The sequence below is a fragment of the Heteronotia binoei genome, chromosome 6 (genome assembly GCF_032191835.1).
Source record: "Heteronotia binoei isolate CCM8104 ecotype False Entrance Well chromosome 6, APGP_CSIRO_Hbin_v1, whole genome shotgun sequence".
Lineage (NCBI taxonomy): Eukaryota > Metazoa > Chordata > Lepidosauria > Squamata > Gekkonidae > Heteronotia > Heteronotia binoei.
In genome coordinates, this window is record NC_083228.1 from 98,140,349 (window position 1) to 98,151,166 (window position 10,818).

Consider the following 10,818-nt stretch of genomic DNA (forward strand, 5'->3'; position numbering starts at 1 on the left):
TGAGGCTGGGTGCAGGATGAGATTAATCCATGGTGAGGAGATAGTTTTGGCTGTTGTAGATTTTCCAGGCTGTATGACCATGGTCTTGGCATTATGTGACCTGAGGAGACCCATTAACCTAAATTATGCATCTCTTTAGGGTGGAGAGGAGCTAGCCAGCTGCTCTTTCCCATTCTTCTAAACCACATCTCCAGACTTGTGTCTGTTTGTGTTATTTTAGGCTGGGCAGTGTATGGCATTTATGATATTCAAGATGATATAGTATAAAGGGTGTTTATGATTTTTTAGCTAGAGTAGGGGTCAGACTGCTAACATAACTGGCCAAAATTCATCACTCATTTTAGTTCTTGAGCCAGTTCATGCCCATCCCTTATCTCTCAGATAAATTACATACTCATAGCCAAGTCATTATAAATTGTCCTGTTCAAAAGAAAGTTACAAAACTGTCAATTTCTCCACATACAAAGGCATGGGGGAATAAAGTTATCTAATTTACATAATTCAGCTAATTGTTACAAGAGAAGCTGTTTACTAGTAAAGCATAAGGACAAATATCTATTGAAATATGGACAGGGAAGATAAAAACAGAGCATAAGAAAAATACAAGAAAAAGACGCCGCAAATGTTTTAGTGTTTATGTCAGAAACATTTACTCACTGAAATTCATGTGTATAACATCATCAAATTAGAGGACTTTGCAATTAAAATAAAATGTCACATTTATTTTTACAACCACACCATGGTTAGCTCTTTTAAGGCATTTTGTTTTGTCATTGCTTTGTGTGACAAGCCAAGCCAATAGAAGCATAGTTTGTGGTTCCTTGTATTTTCCTTTCAGATTCCTATAAATTACATGGGATTAAATTAACAAACACTATTCCTTTCCCCTACATACACCTCTGTCTATGTTTGAGAACCTTCTTTGCCTTCTTCTCCAATGAAGTTATCAGTGAATGAGGGCAAGGAGGTGGGGAAGGGAGTCAATACGCAGCCCCTTCTCCTCTCTGCTCCTGGCTACTGCTGCTCAAGACAGGATGAGAGCGTCTTCTTCTTGTTCATTTCCCCAACCCCTTTTAATAGAGCATGATTTATTAATGCTTCCCTTCATTCTCCTTTGTCTCATGAGATTTCTATCTCTTGCAAGAGGACAGGAAAAAGGCAGCCATCACTGCGGCAACCAGAGCTGCCCTTTGGTTCCCTCCCCCAGCTTGGAGAGGTGCTGGTCCCCCCCAATCTCATGCACATATTAAGGCTCACATCACATCAGGGACATTGTTTGGGCCCTCAGACACATACACACTATACAGAGTTGATCAGCTGTGAAAGATATTGCTTTTCAACATGCTGGGAATGTAGCAGGCATTCAAAGTTGTTTGTTTGCTTGCTTGTTTCCATATAGAGCGTCAACTATCTCAAGGCAGATCACAAATTCAATATTCAGTCAATCAGAAAACTGATTATAAAATATGATAACATTTGAAGGATGATATTTGAATCTAACAGCAAAGATTCCTTGTAAAACAAAGGCCGTTTTCGCACTCACGTTTTACTGGCGCCACGACCCTCCTGACGCCGGCGAATCTGCATGGATTTCGCACCAGAAGCGCCGGCGCACCCAGAAGCGCCGGCTACTTCTGTCGCTAAGCCAGCGCAAACGGAAATCGCAAAGATGCAGGAAAACGTTTGCGCTGGCTTAGCGACGGAAGTAGCCGGCGCTTCTGGGTGCGCCGGCGCTTCTGGTGCGAAATCCATGCAGATTCGCCGGCGTCAGGAGGGTCGTGGCGCCAGTAAAACGTGAGTGCAAAAACACCCAAAGCTATTCAGTCAATCTGCAAGTGGATGACAAAATACAGATTTTAGTCTAATAGCAAAGATTCCTAATAAAACCACAAAATGCTGTGGGGTTTGGACTGAAGGACTGTAACAACCCCCATCCCACCTCCACCACCACATTATCCCTAGTATAGGTCTCCTCCCAAGCTGATCTATTACACAATAGCCCTACTGCCTCTACAAGAATGACCTCCCAAACAGTTTGGTATTACATATTTTGCAAATGATATCCTCTAGCAGCAACTTTCACATTTTAATAGTGACAGTAAATGTCTCTGTGGAAAGAAGTGTTTTCTTTTGTCCTTATTGAATGTACTGTCCATCAGCTTCCTTGGATGTCCTCAGGTTCTAATATTTTGGGAGAAGGAAAAACATTTCTCTTTGTCAACTCTCTCCACACCATGCATAATTTTAGAAACCTCTATCATGTTACCCCTTAGTGCCCCTTTTCTAAATTGAAAAGTCTCAGACAGTGCAATCCTAAAAGCACTTTCCTAGGAGTAATCCCATTGAATAGACCTTAGTAGAAAGAGCAAACCTGTTTAGACTTGCTCTCAGACTCTTCAGCCTTTCCTCATAGGGAAGGTGCTCCACCCCCTAATTATCTTGGTCACCCTCTCAGTACTTTTTCCAGTTCTGCAATGTCTTTTTGAGATTTGGTGACCAGACGAATGAAATGAAGGTCCACTGTAGATCTATACAGTGGCATTATAAAATCAGCCATTTTATGTTCAATCCCTTTCTTAATAATCCCTAACACAGAGTTTGTCTTTTCACTGCTGCAGCCCACTGGGTTGATATCTTCATTGAGCTATTAACTGTGACCCCAGGATGTTTGTTAATCTCAGCAAATTCAGACCCTATTAGCCTATACTTGGTTGGATTTTTTTTGTCCCAGTGTGCATCTCTTTTCACTTACTAACACTGAACTCCATTTCTCACCCACTCACCCAATTTGTGGGGATCCTCTTGGAGCTCTTCACAGTCAGCCTTGGTTTTCACCATCCTAAATAATTTTGTGCCATCTGCAAACTTGGCCAATAAACTACTCACACTTAGTTCACCCCTGTGTCTACCAAAGAAGAATGGACATTAACTGCAAAGTGATATAGGGATCTTTGAGCTTTTGCAGGAAGCAGTAGCTTATTGTCATCAGAAATCTAAGGCCAATAAATGTGGTCTAAATTAATTTTTACACTTCTTTCTTGTCTGTCAATTGTAGTAGCTACCTTCAGTTTTTGAAAAGCTCATCTAAGTTTTCTATACAGCAGAATGGTATAGGGGTTAGAGAAAGATGCAAGTTTGAAACTCCACTCTGCCCTGGAAGCTTGCTGGGCAACCTTGGATGATTCATACACTCTCCGCATTGTTGTGAGGATAAAGAGGAGGACAGGAGGACAATGTAAACTGCTTTGGATTGCCACTGAGAAAAAAGGTGGGATATAAATTAAGTAAATAAATAAATAAACATCCATGAAACAAGAGAGTGGCTGTGGTATCATGAATTAATGTTAGAACGGAGGCCTAGGTTCAAGTTTTAACTAGGGATGGGCATGAACTGGGAAAATATGGTTCGATTTGTGGTTTGTGACATGCCCCATTCACAAACCGCAGGCTGTCATGAATTCTTGACTGGTTTGTTTGTGAGGTAGTAGAAAGCCCCCACAGCACGCTAAAGACACCAAACTGACAGAGGATATCTGGCTGACTCCTCTACAGCCCATGCTTTCTCCAGAAAACACTTTCCTGGGAGCACCTTATTTGAGAGGTCATGTAACTCAGTCCCTCTAAATCCAGTCCTCACTAAACTTGGAGGGTTGGTCAAGGAGAGTCAGTCAGAGTCCTCCTGTGTTTTGGTGTCTGTAGCTTGCACAGATCTGTTCTATGCACTCCTGAACCTCCAGGGTCATCTAGTCCAACCCCCTGCACAATGCAGGAAACTCACAAATACCTCCCCCTAAATTCACACTATGGGAGAGGAAGGACACTATGTATACTGCTCTTGAAGAGCAGGTAGGATAAAGACCTAATAAATAACTTAATTAACATCTGTGAAAACATTGTACTTCAACATGCATAAAGCAGTAGAGGAGGAATTATGGGAAGATCGCTCCAAATTATGGGAAGATTGCTCCATTTATAATGGTTGTCTCTCTGTGTTGCAGATACTGAAAGTCTGGGTGTGGCTGAGGGCTGAGGCTGCAAGTCAAAGGGTTCTTTGCCCTTGAGTCTCAGCCTGTGATCAGTCTAGGATGTTTTTGTACCTTTGAGAGTGTGTTTGTTCCCCCCCCCCCTCATTTCTTTACATGGCATTCTGTTTGTTTAAATGTATTTAAAAGTGTATTTGTAATTTTGTGAGCCACTCTAGGTCCTCCATTTGGGAGAAAAGTGGGATCAAAATATGCTAAATGAATACATCAAAATCAGACATCAATTCAGATTTCAACTGAACAGTATTTGGAACAGTATTCTGGAAGGTACTTGATTTTTCTATACAAAAGAGCTGCCCTAAATACAGAACAGAACTATTGCAACAGATTGTTTCAGACTGTAAAGGAAAAGGCGGATAGCACAACTTGACTGGAATGCTGTTTACCGCTACTCCTTCTTGCAACACTCTGCCTGAAATAGCCTGTTTTTTGTCATCACCTAAACAACTTTTTCTAGTCAAAAGTTAATCCAGCTCAGAAAAGGATTAGTGAGGGTAGCACTTTTCTTACATTTAATTATGTTACAAGCATTCCTCATTTGGAAATCTTCACTGTTGTAGTAACCTGGCTATCCATAAGTAACTAGACTGCCTACGTGCATCCATCCTCATCTCATCAGATCATATCACACATTTTTCTAAGAAGGAACTTTGCTTTGTGACTTACAGACTCCAGTTACTGAAAGATTCTGTTTTGACAAACATAACATAAAGTAAATTCATCTGTTGTGGATGTAGTCAGGGAATTAGGCAGATATAGCCTTAGTACTTTTTTCAGATCTGACTTTCTCCTCTTGGACCACCACTACTATCTAAAAAAACTTCAGTTATTTAAAACAATAAAAAACTGCCAAGTGGAATAGGTCTATAGGTGGTGGTGATTCCTTCAAACTGATTGATGAACATATGAAGCTGCCTTATAGTGAATCAGACCCTCGGTCCATCAAAGTCAGTATTATCTACTCAGACTGGCAGCGGCTCTCCAGGGTCTCAAGTTGAGGTTTTTCACACCTATTTGCCTGGACCCTTTTTTGGAGATGCCAGGGATTGAACCTGGGACCTTCTGCTTACTAAGCAGATGCTCTACCACTGAGCCACCGTCCCACCGTCTAGTTGTGTGGCAAATTGCTCATCCACCTGTATGGCTAGATGGTATCTAATGTAGCTCACTGCCATTAGGATTGGGGTGGGGGAGTAATCAAGACTTCTAGGTGACTACACAGTCTTGCTTGTAGATGAATGAAATCAAGCATGAGGCCAGTTTTCTTCTAGATGCGGAACATTTTTCTAAAACTTCATTTTCTTGCTTAACCAAAGAATATACCATCTGAGGAAGTGAGCTCTGATTATAATAAATGTTGGTAGTCTTTAAGGTGCCTTCTGCTTTATTTTTGCAAAAAAGAGAAAGAGAGAGAGCCATGTTTGTGAAGCTTTTTTATTTTATCAACTATCTCCTAGCCCAAGTTAAAAAAACAACCATATAAACTTAATATGACATTGTAACATATGGAGATGGACAGCTCTGCTGTATCTTTCTTGACCACTCAAGCCAAGCGCACATGTGCAGGTTCAACAGCTGGAGAGTTCAAGAGCAGAGATGGGCATGGACCAGGAAAATGTGGTTCAGTTTGGTTTGTGGTTCATGGCATGCCCAGTTCATGAGTAAGAAGCCTAAAAGGTTAATATACAATTAAAGGGCCGAACATTAAAAACAAGGTGTAAAAAAATCATAAATCAACATACATGTATTTATTGTTGAAAGCTAAAACCATTTAAGGGCCCATCATAAGCCTCTATCTTATGTAAAATCATAAAACCTCAATGGGAACCCACTCAACTTGACCTGACGTGTTTTGACCTAAATTGGTCTTCTTCAGAGGTCAGAAAGGCTTAGAGATATTCTTGAGGCCTCTTGTTCTATAGCCTTAGGTCTTATGTTCTATAGCCTTATGCCACAACTCTTGGCACATAGGCTCTGCCTTTACTTGATTAATTCTGGACCAAATGGCATACAAAAAACACTGAATGCTATAGGTATGCTCTTGATTAAGACATAAGGCTATAGAACAAGAGGCCTCAAGAATAGCTTTGTCACTTCACTAAATTTCCTTGTGGTCCAGCATTGTTCTATTGTTTTATTCTGTTCTGTATTATGAGCCCATATGTGTACTTACCTTTCTGACCTCTGAAGAAGACCAATTTAGGTCGAAACTCATCAGGTCAAGTTGAGTGGGTTTCCATTGAGGTTTTATGATTTTACATAGGATAGAGGCTTATGATGAGCCGGCCCTTAAATGGTTTTAGTTTTCAACAATAAATACATGTATGTTGAGTTATGATTTTTTTACACTTTGTTTTTAACGTTCAGCCCTTTAATTGCATATTAACCTTTTAGGTTTCTTACTTCAGTTTTTGGGTTAAGTTTCTTTCCCTTCTTTGTTTTTCTATGCCCAGTTCATGAACCACAAACCATCATAAATTTGGGGGGGGGGGGGGCAAATGAACTGGTTTGGATTGTAAGGGTCATGATCTGATAGAATGACCATCCAGCATGCTAGAGACACCAAACTCACAGGAAATCTCAGGCTGAATCTTTTCTACCTGAGGATTTGGTGAGGATTAGATCCAGAGGGCTCAAGTTATGGCCTCCCAAAGAAGGTGCCCCCAGGAATGTGGCCAGCTGTCATGTCCCCAGAAAGCACTTTCCTGGGGGCACTTTCTCTGGGGGTCCATAACTAAGACCCCCAAAACCCAATCTTCACCAAGCTTGGAGGGCAGGTAGAGGAGAGTCAGATGGAGAACTCCTGTGAGATTGGACAGGATCAGTTCTATGCACTCCTGAACCTGCACCTGTGAAAATGACCACCTGTGACAGGCAGTCATTTTGACAGGTAAAGGTTCAGGAGGTTGTAAAAGGTAAAGGTAGAAGAGTGTATAAAATGGATTCTGTGTAAGCTTAAGACATCAAAGTCACAGGGGACCTCCCCCAAATGTTCCTCTACATTCCTTCCAAGTTCTCTCTCTCCCCCCCCCCCAAATTGTTTTGAAGTTTAGTAAACATTTAGATTGAGCAGTCTATCTGAAAATGTATTAACTCATGAACTGGCACAAACCTCCACAAGCAGCTTCAAAGTTCATGGAAAGTTCATACCTGTTGACCTGCCACAAACTTCACAAACCGGACACAATTCATCATGAACTTTAGTTCATGAACTGGTTCCTGCCCATCCCTACTCAAGATCTGACTTGGCTACAAGCGACAGCCATCATAGAGTAAATAGTAAAAAGACCATTCAATTTACAGGGAAAGTTCTTGGTGAACTGCTGCCCTGTACTGGCAGGAATAGGCAAAGTCAGGCCTCAAATAGTTCTGCCAGTACTGCAGGTGCTTGGACAGTTCAGCAGCAACAATGATCAGTGTGAGTTTACCAACTGCCTCCTGCCAGCTTTTGGGGAGAGTTAATAAGCCAAGGTCCATTCTTGGTGCTGCAGGGCCTGATCAGCTTAGTTTGTCCCTGACTGGTTTTAACTTCCCAGTCCATCCCTGAATACTACAGAGTTTTCATATCATCTGACATCATCTCTGATGTAGTACTTTCCACTGAAGACAAATCATTAAGTGTTGAGCGATCCAATCATAAAACACTGGGTTGCACATCCATCTGTGAATCACTGCTGAATTAAACAGTCTGATGTTCACTATGGAGATACTGAATGATGGCACTGGCTGAGTTTATTCCATATTTGTACTGATTCATATATGTCAGTGAATTATCAGGACACAGGCTGGAACTCACATGAAGAAGAAATGGTCATAATTGCAGCCCTTGGGGCAGGGGATGCTAACAATTGATAGTCTGCAGGTTATTTGGCATTTTAATTTCTGACATTTAAACATGTAATCTGATTTTCAATGAAGTAATTGCCCAGCAAGTGTGAATAAATGGCAGGTTACAACACAGAGAACAAGAGGCCACACCTGAGCAAGCTAATGTTACCAAAGAACTATTATCTATAATCAGAAGAATATACTGAAATGATTATTTATGTGTAAGATTAAGCCACCTTCCCTAAAACTGCTTTGTAAGAACTTGTTCACTTATTTTTTTTCCCCCTTGTCTTGGAGAGATTGTGTAATTATTTTCAGTCATACTGAAAATGATGGGTGAAACTCAAAGCTCAGGGATAGGATATTTGTGTAGGCTGAAAGATTGACATCTTAATTGAACCATTCATACCTCTGGAGAGGTTTGGTACATTATTAGTGCCAATGAGCCTGGAAGCTCACACTGCTAATATTTCAAGTCAGAATTAGCAGAATTAGCATTCAAAAATCATTTCTTCCAATTTGATGCAGTGCATGTACATCTGTAGCAAAAAATGTATGAAGTAGAAATCTTACAGATCTCTTCTTTATAAACACTTTTCTTGTCCACATAGAATGTCCTTTGCCTTGTCTCTCAGTTTTACTATATGTGAACCTACAGGCATGGCCAAACCATCCAAAGAGGAGCCTTTTCATTCCAGAGTAATAGGAAATTAGCATCAAAATGCTCTTTAAATTTTAGAATGTAATTTTTTTTCAGGTTTGTAGAAGTGATTTTGTGAGTTTCACCTTTACACCTCTGAAACTACCTTTATTTATTTACTTAAAATATTTTATGCCATCTTTCCACCCAAGCAATGTCCTTAATGTGGCTAATATGAAAACTTTAAAACTTTTTAATAATTAAAATACAGTTAAAATATAAAATTAAAAACAATACTAGCAAGAAAGCCAAAACCCTTTATTTACAGACACATATGTTTGCTTTTACCTATTTATAGTGACAGTGACTTCATATTGTAAGAACATAAGAGAAGCCATGTTGGATCAGGCCAATGGCCCATCCAGTCCAACACTCTGTGTCACACAGTGGCCAAAAAAGAAAGGAGGTTCACAAGTGGAGCTAGAAGCCCTTCCACTTTGCCCCCCCCCCAGCACCAAGAATACAGAGCATCACTGCCCCAGACAGTTCCAATAATATGCTGTGGGTAATAGCCACTGATGGACCTCCGCTCCATATTTGTATCCAAACCCCTCTTGAAACTGGCTATGCTTGTAGCCGCCACCACCTCCTGTGGTAATCTTCATAGATCTTTGTTACTTCCCAGATCCACAGTTCTGTACAAAATGATCATGGATATTAGTTGCATGAAAATACGTACTATGGAAGCATTTGGCATGCTGTGCTCATGGGTAAGTTCAGATAATAATAATAATAATAATAATAATAATAATAATAATAATAATAATAATAATAATAATAATAATAATAATAATAATAATTCAACTTGATGGATTGCGCTATCCTGGCTAGCGCCAGGCTCTGAGTGATGTACAACAGTGGATAATAAATGCATACATTTAAAAACCAATAAAAAGCCAATTTGAACTTTAAAAGCTTATAACCTCAATGGTGTCCTATTAAAATTCTTCCAATTCAGACACTGCATCAGGGGGACCCGCAAGGGCGGAGGAGCTTGGCAACCATACTTGTCCTCAATCAAAAGCCTGGCTGAACATCTCTGCCTTACAAGCCCTGCAGAACTGTAAAAGATCTTGCAGGGCCCTAATGTTCTCTGGCAGAGAGTTCCCCCAGGTTGGGGCCAGGACTTAACAGCATGCGTGGGAAGGAAAATGATTCATCTCCAAATAAATGTTGTAAGAAAGAGTCTCCTTTTGTTAAATGCTGGGTTTTGCAGAAATCATTTGACAAAGTTAAGAATGAATGTATTTACGCTGATGTATTTTTAGACAGGCAGGCAGGCAGGCAGGCAGGCAGGCAGGCAGGCAGGCAGGCAGGCAGACAGACAGACAGACAGACAGACAGACAGACAGACAGACAGACAGACAGACAGACAGACAGACAGACAGACAGACAGACAGACAGACAGACAGATAGATAGATAGATAGATAGATAGATAGATAGATAGATAGATAGATAGATAGATAGACAGACAGACAGACAGACAGATAGACAGACAGACAGACAGACAGAAAGAAAAAGGAAAGGTCTCGTGTGCAGGCACCAGTCATTTCCGACTCTGGGGTGACGTTGCTTTCACAACGTTTTCACGGCAGACTTTTTACGGGGTGGTTTGCCATTGCCTTCCCCAGTCTTTTACACTTTCCCTCCAGCAAGCTGGGTACACATTTTACCTACCTCGGAAGGATGGAAGGCTGAGTCAACCTTGGGCCGGCTACCTGAATCCAGCTTCCGCTGGAATCAAATTCAGGTCATGAGCAGAGAGTTCAGACCACAGTACTGCAGTACTGCTACTTTACCACTCTGCACCACAGGGTATATATGATAGATAGACAAACATGTAAATATTGTACTTTGCTATATTTTGTAATAATTATTTTGTATTTTTTTTTAAAGAGAGAGAGAGAAAACCTGTGAACACTGATTGGTATTGCAGTTCTTCAGGCCACTTTACAATAGCTGTTTACATTATTTTGGACAAACTCATTTCCATACTTCACTAACTGATGAGAGGTCACTGGGCAATATACAGCACACACTCTTAATCAAAGTACCCTCAACTGACTCTCTCTTGAGCAACTTTCACTACATGGCTATCAATGAAATATGTCAAGACTCAATTTTTCCCATCCAGGCAACTCTATTTTACTTTACAATTGAATTTGCATATAGTAATAAAGAAGGTGGTACTAAAAAATCAAATGTTTCTCCTAGCTATTCAACCAGCAAAGACAGTCTGATTGGCA

At 40.6% G+C, this 10,818-nt stretch overlaps 1 non-coding gene across 1 annotated transcript; it reads right to left on the reverse strand.

The window, feature by feature from the left end:
- Positions 1-5,074: 5,074 nt before the first annotated feature.
- TRNAT-AGU (transfer RNA threonine (anticodon AGU)) lies at positions 5,075-5,141 on the reverse strand. Its single transcript has one exon. It is a non-coding gene; the product is annotated as a tRNA-Thr (tRNA).
- Positions 5,142-10,818: the final 5,677 nt, after the last annotated feature.